This window comes from Cervus elaphus, chromosome 8 (genome assembly GCF_910594005.1).
Source record: "Cervus elaphus chromosome 8, mCerEla1.1, whole genome shotgun sequence".
Taxonomy (NCBI): Eukaryota; Metazoa; Chordata; class Mammalia; order Artiodactyla; family Cervidae; genus Cervus; species Cervus elaphus.
The window spans coordinates 39,114,018-39,131,530 of record NC_057822.1 but is presented as its reverse complement, the minus strand read 5'-3'; positions in this window follow the sequence as shown (position 1 = coordinate 39,131,530).

Below are 17,513 nucleotides of genomic sequence, written 5' to 3'. Positions count from 1 at the left end.
TATGCAAAGTGCCTTCTATGATATATCAATATATATATGTGGTTCAGTTTCTGGACTAGTTTATTTATTTGTTTTTCCCACAGCACGCTATGATACATTTTTGTAACCAGAACTTAGCATCTGCTGGGACAAGGCACCCAATCTTTTTCTTCCTCTTTTTATGTAGCTTGTTTTTGTTTTCTACTGTTGGCAACCTTGGTTTTTAATACAAATCTTAGAATCGAGATGTGTAAACATCTGATTGAGATTTTGATGGGAATTACATTGATCCTATGTATAGATTTGGAGAAAATTGATGTCTTTACAATAGCTTTTCCATTCAAGACTGTAGTACATCTCTCCATTTATGCATTATTTCCTTTTATGTCCTAACAATGTATTAAAAGCCCTTTTATCCAGTGATCCTACATTTGCAGTGGAAGGGCCTCATTCCACATCAGTTCTGCTTGCCTTATCTACTGGTAATATCCTCAAACTCTGGCAAGCCATAAATCAAATCAATATTTTTAAACAGCTTCTTCAAAATTTAATACTCTGGTGATCAAAGTTGATAGTTATAGCTGTACACAGAACATATTAAATAAAGAAAATCTGTAATAAGTTTCCGTTTACTTGAAATTAAAATGGGTTGAGACAATGAGGATTCTAACCTGAGGCATTCCTTTTTTATTAACCTCTTCCCCAATCTTATTTCTAGAACAACTCTGAAACTTCTTTTCCGTGGAATCTTCTCATATCAGCTTCTATTCAAGAATAAATATCCATGTAAATCCTACTTTCCCCCCTAGACTTTAATATTACATTCATGCTTTCTTTTCCAATATCCCAAATGCTCAAAAGCAAGGAGGTCCCCCCTCTTAATTTTTATTAGCAAACTTCCAAACAGAAAATTTGCAGCAATAGTAAAGTAACAACCACATACCTGCAATCTAGTTTCTTTAGTTATTAACATTTCCCTACATTTAATATCTCTATCTATCCATCCAATTTATCTTACTCTGTTAGAACTGCCATGACACAATACCATAAACTGGGTGGCTTAAACAAAAAAGTTTATTTTCTTCAGTAGTGAAGTTTATTGCCATCCAGTTTTGTCCTCACATGGTCTTTTCTTTGTGCATGTATACTCCTGTCTCTTTCTTTTCTTGTAAGGACATCAGTCTTACTTGATAAAGACCCCATTCTTTTTTTTTTTCCATTTATTTTTATTAGTTGGAGGCTAATTACTTTACAATATTGTAGTGGTTTTTGCCATACATTGACATGAATCAGCCATGGATTTACATGTATTCCCCATCCCGATCCCCCCTCCCACCTCCCTCCCCATCCCATCCCTCTGGGTCTTCCCAGTGCACCAGCCCTGAGCACTGGTCTCATGCATCCAACCTGGGCTGGTGATCTGTTTCACCCTTGATAATATACATGTTTCAATGCTGTTCTCTCGAAACATCCCCCCCTCACCTTCTCCCACAGAGTCCAAAAGTCTGTTCTGTACATCTGTGTCTCTTTTTCTGCTTTGCATATAGGGTTATCATTACCATCTTTCTAAATTCCATATATATGCGTTAGTATACTGTATTGGTCTTTATCTTTCTGGCTTACTTCACTCTGCATAATGGGCTCCAGTTTCACCCATCTCATTAGAACTGATGCAAATGAATTCTTTTTAACGGCTGAGTAATATTCCATGGTGTATATGTACCACAGCTTCCTTATCCATTCGTCTGCTGATGGGCATCTAGGTTGCTTCCATGTCCTGGCTATTATAAACAGTGTTGCGATGAACATTGGGGTACACATGTCTCTTTCAGATCTGGTTTCCTCTGTGTGTATGCCCAGCAGTGGAATTGCTGGGTCATATGGCAGTTCTATTTCCACTTTTTTAAGAAATCTCCACACTGTTCTCCATAGTGGCTGTACTAGTTTGCATTCCCACCAACAGTGTAAGAGCATTCCTTTTTCTCCACACCTTCTCCAGCATTATTGCTTGTAGACTTTTGGATAGCAGCCATTCTGACTGGCATGTAATGGTACCTCATTGTGGTTTTGATTTGCATTTCTCTGATAATGAGTGATGTTGAGCATCTTTTCATGTGTTTGTTAGCCATCTGTATGTCTTCTTTGGAGAAATGTCTGTTTAGTTCTTTGGCCCATTTTTTGAAAGACCCCATTCTTATGGCATTATATAACCTTAATTACTTCTTTAAAAGCCATCTCAAAGTATAGTCACATTGGTGATTATGGCTTCAACATATGAATTTAAAGGGGAAATCACAATTCAGTCCATAACTGTATGTATATACGTATGTCTCTATCCATCTATCATCTGTTTATCTTATTAAAACTTTTCAATGTAAATTTCAGTCTTTTGACCTTTTATCCTCAAATACGTTAACAAATATCTCCTAAAAATAAGAGCATTCCTATCCTAAAACCATCCCATATCAACTCCATATTCAAATTTTCTTAGCAGTGAGTTTTCTACTTCTCCCTTCTATGTCTGTTAGTTAGTATTCTTCTAAGATTCGCTTTTATCATCAAATAAATATAAACTTCAGTTGCTTCTAAACAGGCAAGTTAAATTAGAGCATAGATTCTTACCCTGGGATTCCTAGTGATGCAAGGATACACTTTAGAAGTTTTGTGAATCTAGTGAAATTGTATACATGTACATTTTTTTCTTGGAAGGAGGTCCATAGTATACTCAGATTCTCAAAGGTATCTGTGTGTGTCACTTAGCCATGTCTGACTCTTTGTGACCCCATGGACTGTAGCCCACCAGGCTCCTCTGTCCATGGCATTCTCCAGACAAGAATACCTGAGTGGATTGCCATTTCCTTCTACAGGGGATCTTCCTGACCCAGGGATGGAACCCAGATCTCCTGCATTGCAGGCAGATTCTTTACCATCTGAGCTATAAGGAAGTCCACCAAACGTATCTATCATACTCAAAACATTAAGAACTACTTTCCTAAATTTTCTTTGTTATCTGGTGTCATATATGGAACTCTTTGTGTTGATTTAGACTTAAGAATTATACCATCTTAGAAATATTGATATATTCTGTTTAAGAATGTATATTACTATTTAAAGGCCAAATAGGAGATAGAAGATTTGGAAAAGAGAAGGGAAAGAAATGCTGCTATTAATTAGGATCCAGTTAATGGTGCTATTGTGAAGGATAATGATTTCTTAGCTTAAATAATATTCAATATCTTGATCATGAGTACCATTAAGGGAAATTAGTGACTGTGCTGGCTTCTTTGTTAGTCTGTAAAATTAAAACATACCCTAAAAATTAAAGCATCATCTTTTGAAGACAAACACTAATGACTCTGGGGCTGACAGGTTAGTTTAGTTTAAGCATCTCATAGATGATTAAAGTTAATGAGTGAAGTGTATGAGCAGGACTCTACTTAATGAACGTGCTAATTGTTTTTCTTGCTGCAAATATTAGTGCTGCTTTTAACCACAATATACAGAAGATTAGCAGCCAATTCATTATACTTTGTTTAATGAGTTACATTTATACAATATAATGGCATTGTTAAAGTCATATAGTACCCTTCTTAATATTCAAAGCACTTTACCAGAGCATACTATTTTAAGCTCAAAGCCATCCTTTGTCAGGAGGGAAGGCGTGAATAGTATACCTATTTAAAGCATGGTGGTTACAAGCCCAGACTCTGAATTCCTGCTGCCTAAGTCTGAGTCCTGCGTCTGCCATTTACCAGCTGTCCAATCTGAGAAAAGTTATTGGCGCTCTGAATCTCAGTTGTCTCATTCAAAAAATGGAATGAGTGATGTATCTACCTCATGGGGTGTTATAGGATTTGGTGAGTAACAGCTTACAAAGGGTTTAAAGTAGTGCTGAGTACACTGCAAGCCTCATGAATGTGTTATTAAAAATATCATAGGATATCATATGTGGAATCTGAAAAGATGATACACAGGAACTTATTTACAAAACAGAAAAAGACCCACAGACATAGAAAAAGATTTATGGTTACTGAAAGGGAAAGAAGGCGAGAGAGAGATAAATTGAGAATTTGGGATTAACAGATACACACCATTCTAGATAAAATAGATAAACAACAAGGACTTACTGTATAGCATAGGGAACTATATTCAATATCTTATGCTAAGTTAAAATGAAAAAGAATCTGATAAATACTGTATATATTTTTATATATGCATACATATAATTGAATCACTTTGCTATATACTGAAACATTGTAAGTCAACTATACTTCAATAAAACAAAGTTAAACAGTTAAATATTTAAGCAAAAATTATCAGTTACATTTCTACCTTAATGATCCATTCTCCACAGAGCATCCACAGTGATCTTTTAAAACCAAGAATCCATTCATGCCACCTGACTGTTTAAAATACTCTGAGGACTGCCTATTGCAAGGAGAATGAAATGCAAGCTACCCGCCGGCCATGTCCATATAGCTCACGCCTCCTTCTGCACTCTCAGCTTTCTCTCTGCATCCCAGCTCTGTGCTCTAGACACACTAGTCTCCTTTTTGTTTCTCAAATATGCTGAGCTCTTTTCTGCTTAAACCTTTCTGCTTGGACCACCCTCCTTTCAGATCCTCAGACAGCTCCTGACTCACATCTCAAATCAGTGCAGATTCAGGACCACAGAATGCCTTCTCTGACCATCCTACATCAATTACACTTGGCCAAGGCCAGGGCCTCTTTAACAAATGAATGAATGGATTTGGGGGAAACTCAGGGTTCACAGCACACTAGCATCATTGGTTTTTGTTTTTATCCTGTTTTCTTTATAGCACTTATCACATAAACAGTGCATAAAGATATATATGTATATATCTTTATCTATCTATCTATATATATTTACTTATCTGATAAATTTGTAGTAGTGCATCCTTTAGAACTCAGACTCTCCCTGACTTTAACTAGAATTCTTTCCATGTGCTCTCTTAGACAAGATTCTCAAAATTCAGTGTGTGTTGTGCCCGTTGTTGATGAAAATTAATCAATAGTCAATCTATGAAAGAAGTGGAATTCTTATTTGAGCCAAATTTGAAGATTATAACCCAGGAACAGCAACTCAGAAAACTCTGAGAAGTGTACCGCCTGTTAGAAGTCAAGACACTGTCATATAAGCTTTTTTTGAGACAGAGGGCTGTACATCAAATGACTTCCTATTGACAGTTTGCATGATCCAGATCCGAGTGCCAGTGATCTTTTATCAAGAAGGAATGTCATCTTTAGGGAATTGTCTTAGGAGACATGGTTGAGCAGGAATTTCTGCTGATGAGTAGATGCATAATGGAGAAACACGATGCACAGTGGAGGGGTGAGAGGAGGCCAGAGGGCAGAGACAATATTTTTTTAAGTTTAAATTTTTCTTGTCTTGCCGTCAAGCCTGGATGTCATTTCACACCACCCTCTGAGTTTCTGATTCAGCTGGTCAGGGAAGATCTCCTGGGGGAGGTGACATTCAAGTTGGGACATAAAGGATCTAATCCCCTGGGAGCTGAAGGAAGGGTTCCAGATGGAGGGACCAGCAGGTATAAGTTCTCTGAGCTCTCGTGTTTGAGTGACAGAAGGGAGGCCGGCCTGGCTGAAGGCTGGTGAGTGAGCGGAGACGACTCCCATGCTGATGTTGAAGAAGAGGAAAGGTTGGATCAGGCAGCACCTGAGTGGCCATGGGGAGGAGGGTAGATTTATTCTGAGTGCAGTGCAAAAGCTTTAGAAAGCTTTAAGCAGGGAAACCTGACCTGGCTCACATACTTTTAAAGCAATGCTCAGAGAGCCTTGTAAGGGGATAAAAATGCAGTAATAGGATTCATTCTACTTCTTGCTTTGAAGCAATCATCAGCCCTAGACTCTTGTCCTGCTCTTTTTTGGACTCTAAAGCTGACATAGAACTACTTTAAGGTGGGTTGTAGCCTCTGTGGAAAACGGATCTATGAATTTCTGCATCGATCCCAGATCTGGAGGGAAGTCGTGCTCACAGACCTTGCGTGGGGAGCAGCCCAAGCAACCCCTCACATGGAGGAATCATATTCTGCCTCACCTGTCCTATCACCCTGGTCCCAGAGACCGGACCAAGAGAGGCACCAGCAAAGTCAGACTACAGGCTGGCCAGCGCGTAGGGAAGTGGCCCACCTAGCCCAACAAGGTCAGTGATTGAGAGCAACAAGCCACTCCAAAGGGAGTGTGTTTCGTGGCTGAAGCAGCAGCAGATGGTAGCAGGAGGAGGAGCTCACAGAGAGAGTAACACTGTAAGGGTGGTTAGAAATGAGCAGAACTTAGAGGTAAACATAAAAGGCCGAGGAAGATGCCCAGGGCAGAGGGGGAGCCACGGCAAAAAGACACTGACCTTTATCAGTGGAGTCAATTAATTCACGCCACTGGGAAGTGGAATTGAAAAAAACCAAAAGGACCTAGTTCTAGGGGAAAGTAGGGTCCTCCAGGGTGATCCGTTTCCAGAAGGCCTGGATGCAGGACACCTCCTGGGTTCTCTGCCTTGGTGGTCTCATTTCTTCATTTGTCCTACCCATCCCCCAGCAAACAGGGTAGTGCCTCCCCCACCCACCTTTGTTACCCCTTTGCCAGAATGAAATCTGACAACCACACTGCCCTTAGGAATATCATGTTTACTGAATTCTACATCCTTCAGATTTAGGAGGAATCTATCATAATTTTGACCAGAATAAATGTCTTCATTGGCAGTTGAAGCTTCAGATTTAAGCTTGTCTTCAGACCCAGGTTCGATCCCTGGGTCGGGAAGATCTCCTGGAGAAGGAAATGATAACCCACTCCAGTGTTCTTGCCTAGAAAATCCCATGAATGGAGGAGCCTGGTAGGCTACAGTCCATGGGGTCGCAAAGAGGCGGACACGACTGAGCGACTTCACTTTCACTTTCTCAGAGGAAGAACTAAACACCTATAGTAACAAATAAGGAGATAACAGGGCTTCCAGAGTGGCACTAGTGGTAAAGAACCCACCTGCCAATGCAGAAGATGTAAGAAATGCAGGTTTGATTCCTGGGTCAGGAAGATCCCCTGGAGAAGGTCATGGCAAACCACTTCAGTATTCTTGCTTAGAGAACCCCATGACCAGAGGAGCCTGGCAGACTACTGTCCATAGTGTTGCAAAGAGTTAGACACGAATGAAGTGATTTAGCAAGCAGCCAGGACCAAAATGACCGTAAATTACTATAGAATCACAAAATCCCCTCCTACAAAATAATTTGTAGATTATTGAGCTGCACATTTATGGTTGATACATTTATATGTACATAGAAATTTTAAAAATTAAATGTAAAATATAGTAACATTTTCATGGATACAAAAGTGATCCATCGCTCCTCTGTTTAGAATGATTTATTAGTAATCCATAACCCTTAGGACATAATCCTAGATCTTTAGAAGGGCATGCAAAGCCCATCTCTATGAGCTGCTTTTTCTTCTTCTTTGTCTTCTGAAATGCAAAGATTCTGCTCCAACTGTATGGAACCAGCTACAGTATCCTGAATGGTTGTGCTCGCTGATGTTTACACGTCTGCTCTGGGAAGCCTGCCAGCGGCCATCCCCTCTGCTTTGAGCCAGTTCTCTCTGTGGGTCCATCAGCTTTGAACTCACTTCCTCCTTCATGCTGCCCTGTGTCCCACCGGATCCCTGGTCCTGCCCTGGATCCCTCTGTGACTCGTCTACTCTAGGCTGGGTTCTGAGCTACCAGGAGGCAGGGGTTCTGTCTTTCTCCAGTGCCAATCACAGTCCCAGGCATCCATCATGTGTGCCTCCAAATAAATGTTTACTGAGTGAATCTAGAAAGTGTAGCTCCACTATCCCAAATGGAGTAATGACTTGGGGTTGCTTGGGAAAGACAGACTCTCTACTCTCAACAATTATGCTATAGAGAATGTGTACATATGTATACATAGAGTATATATATAATGTATATATAATCCTTCTTCACTCATGATTCCTAGACAGTGCCATAGAAGGATGGTGTGCTTCCTGATGTTTTCAATACTTCTACTCCCCACTCCTGCCTTGAAGTCTCACCTAGAAAAAGCAGACACATCATGCAGGCCCTCCCTCTATATGTGGCATAGACGAGGAGACACCTCTGCTGTCAGAGAGAACAGTGTCTTTCTGGTCCCGCTAGAGGATGGCTTTGATTATTTTTTAATCATTCACTTGGAACCCATCTCCTTTCTGTGGTTGATGCTTACAGGTCAACCCCTCAAAGGTGTTTTCTCCCTCAGAGGTGCTCATCTGTTCCTTTGTGTCATCCACCACAATTTCTTCTTAGACATTTATTTCTTTTCTGTCTTTCTGCCAGCTGGAGGTGGGGTGGTCGCTTCCTCGTCACTGGGCATAATGCAGAATGGCACTTCATCGGGACTCAGTGACCATTTGGCAGGATGTGTTTGAGATGAATTACTCTCTGAACAAGTGTCATACTCCTAAGTGTGCCCAACTCTGAAAAAAAATCACACAACTTAATTCTCAAAAAACAAACTGGGAGATAGGAATTGCTATGACTATTTTACTGGTAAGAAAATAGCCAAAAGAGACTGACTTGACAAAATAACCATCAATGGTAGGAATAAAAGCCTGGATCCAAGGTGTTCTGACAAGAAGTCAATTTTTTGACCTTTACAATTATCTTTAGAGAAAATTTTAGGAGTAGTGACACATGGATGGCCATTCCAAAGTTCACCCCAGTGGGAATTCCATTGTCTCTGTGGTCAACGCACACAAGGGAAGAGAAAGACAATCAAGAAGGTGGCAATGAAATGATGCTAGAAATGACCTGAAGAGCCTATTGAACATACTACGGATGTTTTCCCTCCAGTCCCTATGCTTGTTTGCTAAGTCAGCTCAGACATGTCCCACTCTTTGTGACCCTGTAGATGGAACGGTAGCCCGTCAGGCTCCTCTGTCCATGGGATTCTCTAGGCAAGAATTCTGGAGTCGGTTTCCATGCCCTCCTCCAGAGGATCTTCCCGACCCGGGGATTGAACCTGAGTCTCCTGTGTCTCCTGCTTTGGCTGGTGGGTTCTGTATCATTAGCCCTACCTGGGAAGCCTCCAGTCACTATAATGACATAACTCATTGTAACACATCAAGACCTAAATCCATAATTTATACCAAAAAAAAAAAAAAACCAAAAAAACAAAAAACCCAAACCTCCCTGTAGTCTCACTTGTATGTTATGCCATCTTTAGGAAGTTTTTTATGAGCTGAGTTGTGTTGACATTGAAGTCTTATCAGCTCAACAAGAATGAAGAAAACTCATGGGGCTTCCCTGGTGGCTCAATGGTAAAGTATCTAACTGCCAATGCAAGAGATATGGGCTCGATCCCTGGTCCGGGAAGATCCCACATGCCTCGGAGCAAGTAAGCCCAGGAGCCACAACTACTGAGCGGTGCCCTCTTGCCCGTGCTCTGCAACAGGAAAATCCACTTAAATGAGACGCCGACGCACAACTATAGAGTAGCCTCCTCTTACCACAATTAGAGAAAGCCCTTGCATCAACGAAGACCCAGCACAGTCAAAGTAAATAAATAAATAAATAATTTTTAAAAAGAATGAAGAAAACTCAAATGCACAGTTCAGTTCTGGCAGGATTATTTATCGGGTGAGAATCAAACAAAATGAGGCTCTGAGTTTATTATTCTAACTTTTAGAATGTTTATTCAAAATAAACATTACAAAACATTTTATTTTCATAACATACTGCTTTGTACATATTAGTATAAAGCATCATGACTCAGAAACTGTAGTTACGATATCTCCACATTATGGAGCACATGAGGCCAGTCCAAGCTCTTGTGACTAATGATGACCGAACGGCACTGAGTCATTTTGTTGTTGTTCACTCACTCACTTGTGTTCGACTCTTTGGGACGCCATGGACTGCAGCACTCCAGGCTTCCCTGTCCATCACCAACTCCTAGAGCTTGCTGAAACTCATGTCCATCGAGTCAGTGATACCATCCTACCATCTCATCCTCTGCCATCCTCTTCTCCTCCTGCCTTCAATCCTTCCCAGCATCAGGGTCTTTTCCAATGAGTCAGTTCTTCACATGAGGTGGCCAAAGTATTGGAGTTTCAGCTTCAGCATCAGCCCTTCCAATGAACACCCAGGACTGATCTCCTTTAGGATGGACTGGTTGGATCTCCTTGCAGTCCAAGGGACTCTCAGGAGTCTTCTCCAACACCACAGTTTAAAAGTATCAATTCTTTGGTGCTCAGCTTTCTTTATGGTCCAACTCTCACATCCATACATGACTACTGGAAAAACCATAGTTTTGACTATACAGACCTCTGTTGGCAAAGGTATGTTCTGCTTTTTGGTATGCTCTTTAGGTTTGTCATAGCTTTTCTTCCAAGGAGCAAGCGTCTTTTAATTTAATGGCTGCAGTCACCAACCACAGTGATTTTGGAGCCCAAGAAAATATTAGTCTTTCACTATTGCCATTAGGTGATGGGGCCAGATGCCATGATCTTAGTTTTTTGAAAGTTGAGTTCTAAGCCAGCTTTTCACTCTCCTCTTTCACTTTCATCAAGAGGCTCTCTAGTTCCTCTTTGCTTTCTGCCATAAAGGTGGTGTCATCTGCATATATTGAGGTTATTGATATTTCTCCCACAAGCTGATACCAGTTTGTGCTTCATCTAGTCTGGCATTTCACATGATGTACTCTGCATATACATTAAATAATATCTCTGTGAATTAAAAGCTTGGAAAATGTCTGTGGGCCCACCCCTTTGATGTCATATTGTCTGCTGATCTATAGAGATAACTTCTTGTCTAATCCCATAATAAATTCAGATGTTTTAGTACAGAATTCCTCAAATGATTTGGACCACCATCTGCAGTGAGAGAAAGAGTTACTACTTCTGCCTGTGGCAGGACCTGGGGAGGCCACTCAAGGGCTGAGGCACTTGAGGTGGATCTTGGAAGATGAAGAGGACCTTGCTGGATGGATGAGCAGACTCATGTGTCCCTGGTCAAGGGAGAGCGTGAACAAAGACGCAAAGGTAAGATTCATCTGCAGTGGGTACTGGGAGTTTGCTGAATTCTTCTGAGCGCGGAAGACAAAGAGAGCAGCACGGAAGGCAAGGATAGAGAAATAAGACTGAGGAGGTTAAGTTGGAGCAGGGTCAGGAAGAGCTTTATAACACATTTAGTCACTTAAGCTTTATCCTGAAAGTAATTGGGAAGTATTTCATCAAATGAAATAGTGCTTAAGAAATTAAAGACAAAGGTCCTCCTAGAAAGATATGAACCGGTGTGACTCTCACAAAGAAGTTAATAACTAAGCATATATCTCTTTTCCCCCTAGCATTCAGCAGAGGAAATTAAGAACAGAGAAACAATTTCTTGCACTGTTAATGTGATGCAGTGATGATACTGGTTCATGATGTGCAGCTGGAAGGTAAGACGCTGGGCTTTACCCCAGGAACACACTGGGGTGTAGTTTAGGAACGTGGGGTGGGCTGTTGGGCCCACTGGACTCCTCACGGTGACTCTATGCTTTGTGATCGCCAGTCCGACAGGAAGCTTACTGGGCCTTGGTTTGCTCAATTACAAATGAGGAAGTGAGAGTAGATCAGTGATTTATATCAGTGGTTGGCAAATTCTTTTTCTCTAAAGGGCTAGATCATAAATATTTAGGACTCAAGGGCTTTACAGTTTCTGTCACAACTACTCAGCTCTGCCACTGTGGCTCAAAAGCAGCCACAGACAATATAGAAATGAGCGCGTGTCGGTGCGTCCTGATTAAACTCTTTATGGGCACTTGAATTTGAATTTTTGAAATTTTCATGTTATGAAGTACTACTTTTCTTACGATTTTTTTCAACCATTAGAAAAGTATGAAACCCTTTCTTAGTTTGCAAGCCAGTGAAAAAGCAGGCAGTGGGCTGGATTCTGGCCCGTGGGACATTGTTAGTCAATTCCTATTTCTACAAGCCTTATTTACTGCTAAAGAAAACATGTATTGCTTCTTAAAGTTCAGCAATAGTATCTGTTCAACATTTTCTACATTTAGTAATTTATTTTAAAATATAGCCAATCTGTATTGACAAAATATGCTGGTTGCAAGGGTGTTTGCCTTACAATTATAGAGATTTATTGAAGAATTACATTATAGGACCAAAATAAAATAACTTTCCTAATACTCCCACCAAGATCACAGAATGGTTTAATGAGAAACTACCTTAACAACCCATATATTGTCACTCCAAGGGATAAAAGAGATTTTTAAAATACAGCATTAATATATTTTTTAAATGAAGAAAGATTGAACAGATATTTGTATCCTAATGTTCATAGCAGCATTATTCACAAGAGCCAAAAGGTGGAAATAACTCCAATGCCCACCAATGGATGCATGAATAAACATAATGTGATATATATTATTCAATGGAATATTAGTCCATCTTAAAAAGGGAATTAAATTATTATACATGCTACAACATGGATAAGCCTTGAAGACATTATGCTAAGTGAAAAGTGATGGACACAAAATGATCAATGTTGTACATTTCTACTTGTATATGGTACTTAAAATGGTCACATTCATAGAGGCAGAAAGTAGAATGATGGTTGCTAGGGGCTGGAAAAAGAGGGGAATGGGGAGTTAACATTTAATGGGTGTACTGTTTCAGTTTTGAAAGATGAACGTTCTGGGGATGAGTGGCGGGGATGGTTGCACTCACAGTGTGAATGTACACCATGCCACTGAGCTATGCATTTAAACACGGCTACAATGGCAAAGTTTATGTTAGCTATATTTTGCTACCGCAACAAAAAAATGGGGAAGAGAACAATGCGATGGCTAAACTAGTATCACACATCACAAAAGGAGGAACTAAGAATAGACTGCAGGACTAGAGCCTAGTATGGTAGGACAGAATGCTGTGAACCCAAAATGACCTTGTCAACTTAACGTCTGTCTTCAGAGCACTCCATTTCCGACCAGGAGTCTGTTCCTGCGTACTCTATTTCAGAGCACGTTGTATCATGGAATCTTCATAACTGACATTTTACTGAAGGGGAGACAAAGGTTTCAAGAGGTCCATTGTCAAGAAGCCAGCAGGCAGGGTTGAGAGCAAACCCAGGACGGCACCTCCAAAGCCTCTGTGCTAAACCACCTCGGGACCCCGCCTCTCTGAAATTCTGAATCTGCCCCTTTAAGGGTCTTAAAATCCTTGGCCACTGAATACAGCCTTTTGAGTGTAATTCATGCAGCCGTTGCTTCCTCTGAAGGAGTGAGGACCTGTGTGCTGTTCGTTTATGGAAAGGCCAGAAGGCTGAGGCCATGTGCTGGCTGATGATGCCGTGGGCCAGGCTGATTTGTGTCCTCACTCTCGGTCGAATGACTAATATAGCCCTTTAGCCCACAGATTTCCACCTCAGACATTTACACGATACCACTAAATAATAAATATGTGCATGTCTTATCTCCCCCACTTGACTGTAAGATAAGGGCAGAAGTTGAACCTGTTTAATATTTATACCCTCCATAGGATCACCCCATGCAGGGCTCGGGACCAAACAGGCACTCAGCAAATATTTGTTGAATGAATGCATAAATGAATGTTAAATAATCTGCCTCCAGATTTTCCCTTTGTTTCAAATTGTCTCCTCCATCTGACACATGTAAGTGCTTTCCGTGTCCCTTTCATGGATATTTCAGATGCCCTCAACCACTTTTTGTGTTCTGGCTGGCTTTTTCTAATCACTGCGGAAACAGACTGGGGGCCAAAAATAGAACCTCCTTGACAACTTCGCAGAGGACTTCCGTCCTCAATTCCTAAGGTGGCAATACTGACTCTGTTAGAGCAGAATGGCAGTTTCATGACTGCCACGGTCTTGATTTTTTTTTTTTTTAACCACTGTCTGATGTTTAAAAGGGATCAAAGTTTTCTCTACATGTTCTTAGTACAAACTGCAATCACCCTTGGAAGGCAGGGTTTGGGACAGATAGAGGAAGCGTCATCAGAGTATCAGTTTCTCTTAAGGATGCTTAAAGGTACTTCAAAAGGAGGCAGATTTTCCTCTCTTTGTCTCTACCTCTCTCTCTTCCTCCCTCTTCCACTGCCGTCTCCTTTCTTGTTCTCTGTCTTTCTCTCCTTCTGGGTTTATGGCAGGGTCAGTGACTCATCTACATTTTCAAGCCAGGGCGTATTATGAAGACATAAAGACAGGAATGTGTATAGGCCCATACTCTGCCATAATACTGATCCTTTTGGATTAAACTGGGGAAAACCCACAGCAACACACACTGCCTCAATCTAGAATTATCGATAATCCATGGATGCTGGCACATATGTTCCCAGCATTGTGCTATGGGGATTAGATAGGAGACTGGCTCCTTCTCCAGGGACACTACAAGATGGGAAGATGACGGAACAGATACAGAGCGAAGAAAACATCTAAGTGTTAAGTGGTCGAAAACAAAATCCACAAGGGCTTCCCTGGTAGCTCAGATGGTACAGAATCCACATGCAATGCAGGAGACCCAGGAGATGTGGGTTTGATCCCTGGGTTGGGAAGATTCCCTGGAGAAGGGAATGGCAACCCACTCCAGTATTCTTGCGAGGAGAATTCCATGGACAGAGGAGTCTGCCAGGCTATAGTCACAAAGAGGGGTCACAAAGTGTTGGACATGACTGAGCAAATAACCATCATCATCACAATCAGACTCCTAGTCATTACGGTTCCCATTTAAAAAGTATTTGCTATGTGCCAGGCCCCATGCTAAGGACTAAGGATGCCACGCGCATACCTCTTGAATCCTAACCACCAACCAAAGGTGCATAGGTGTGCAGAGGCAGTAGGGCACGGTGGGTGGGCCAGACTCCGGATTCAGATCCCAAGGTCCTGGGTCCAGCTGTGGCCTGGCCTCTCCCGGCTGCAGAGAACCATTTCCCCCAGATATGTGGTTGTTATATCCAGCCTTTGTTACTGGCAGTGGGACTCTTGGAGCACTGATATCCCTCCCTTTGCTTCTATTTCCTCATTTGTGAAATAAGAATCATCATGGAACTTACTTTACAGAGTTGATTTTAAATGAGAAAAAGTAAGTATCCTGCTTGAAACGGTGCCTGATGTGGAGTCAATGGTCTATGAATATTAGGTTTTATGACCCTGAGGCTCAGAGAGGTTAAATAACTTGCCAGCATTCACTCAATAAATTTACATCAGGACGAGAATTCAAACTCAAACCTGAGTGATCCCAAGACCCGCAGATCTTAACCACTTCAGCATAATGGTAGTTCAGAGAGCAGTAAATCATTATGGATTAGTGTGAAAAGGGGGGAGATTTATAGAGAATGTGAGAGCATTTGAAGGATGGAGTAGAAATTATTGAAAAAGAAATAGAGACTGTTGGCTTTGATGGAGGATGATCTCTTAAGTTAACAAAATGTTCCCCTTTACCAAATACTACCTCTGGGGTTACTTTCTTGTCAACCAGACTCATCTTCCCTCCAGTGAAGAAGACATAGCAGATGAAGGATATGGATCACTAAGGATGCTCTGTAGGTCAAAAACATTTCCTGCCCCTCCATGAATCTCCCGTAGTATCCTGGGTCTTGGTTTCTTTGGCTCTATTTTATTTAGAAAATTTTTTTCTGATTGCACACATATATGGATTTGTTGAAGTATAATTGACTTATAGGATTGTGTTAGTTTCAGATATATTGCATAGTGATTCTTTTTTTTTTTTTTGGTTTCCAGATTTCTTTTGCTCTATTTTAGATTTTACTTGCTCAAAGGGTAAAGAATCTGCCTACAATGCAGGAGACACAGGAGACACAGGTTTGATCCCTGGGTCAGGAAAATCCCCTGGAGAAGGGAATGGGCAACTCACTCCAGTATTCTGGCCTGGAGAATTCCATGGACAGAGGAGCCTGGCAAGCTGCAGTCTATGGGGGTCACAAGAGTCATATATGACTGACTGACTTACATTTCAGTTTTTTCCATGTACATGTATATCAACTTCTATAACTGTATCTATGTTGAAATGTGACAAATTTGAGAAACACTGTTTAGCATGGTGAACTAGAGGAGGCTGGCTAGCAATTTAATCTTTGTAGTTCACTGAGTGTCTAATTGTATTTCACAGTTCTAACCTTAGCTCGGCTACAGTGATGGGCTCCCTTCCCTTTTCCTCCTCCATCCTTTAGTTCTGGAGTCTTTACCAGACTGTGTGGGAGAGGATGACTGGTAATACACAAGGTCAGGGATCTTGGGGAAGGGGATGTGAGGCAGCAAGGTTGAGGGACTGAGGAAGAGAGAGAGCACAGGCCTAGAGCAGGCCATGGGCAGGCACGTGGTACTCCTGGAGCAGGCAGAGGACGGCCACACCTGTGAACTCAGGGGTGTCTTAAAGAGACTCGGGAGGCCACTCACCAGAGCATGTTATCCCCTGGTTCTGCATGGAGAACCTTATTTGCATCTGAGGCAGAGAATTGACTAAATTTGAGGGGCGGGATTCCCAATCCATGTTGGATACATTTTGACTGTTCCATCCCCAGTGACCAGCTGTCAGCTGGATTCCACCAGTAAGGGAGCCCGGGTCATGAAGACAGTCCTAAACGGACCATCTAACCAGTTGACCGTAAAACCATATGGCCTCTCCTGTGCATAGGTCTAAGTGAAATGAATAAGCCCTTTTGCGCACTATGCACTTCTCCCTCCTCACCCAGCACAATCTTAGCCCTCTGGAACATTTTCCTGCTCTACAAGGTGGCCCTGAAATACATTTGACAATCCTGTAACGATTGCATTCTGTTTCTGATCTCTGATACACCTTCATTCAAGGTTTCATCATCTCTTGCCTGAACCACAGGAATAAACAACTTATTGGTCTCTGTGTCTTCCCTTCTCTTTGTGACTGATGCTGGAATTGTCCTTCTCAACCACACATCTACAGTTGTCATTGTCACCTGCTTTGTTGGTGTCTTTTGGTTTCCTTTTCCCCCTAAATGAAATGTAATATGGAATCTTCTATGAAACACTGAAGCAGCCCTGCTCTGTGGAAGTGGGTGTGGGTGTGGACAGGGTCCGGGCACGCTCAGCCTATCTCCTGAAATCATTCACCTTGTTGACCTTGACCAGTTTTGGTCCTCTCGGGGGCATCCACAGGATCCTCTAGAACCTGTTTGGAGCATGAGCACCCTAAAGCACACAGCCCAGTTCTTCCAGCCTCCTTCTCAGCTCTCCTCCCGCACAGCTTCAACTGCAGAGCCCTCAACGTGCGCTCCACCTTTGCCCAGGCTGCCTCTTTTTTCTGGAATGCTCTCCATCTCATCTCTATCCAATGATCTCCTCTGATCTTTTGAGAAGGAGTTGAGATGTCCCCTCCTCTTAGAACCATCACAACGTCCCTGAGGAGGGCTTGGTCCACCCTTTGTGATCTCCCTGCCCGTCTCCAAGTCACCGTTTACTGCCTTGTCTTGCAATTTTTAACATGCATCTATATCACCTGTCACTCAGCTCTCAG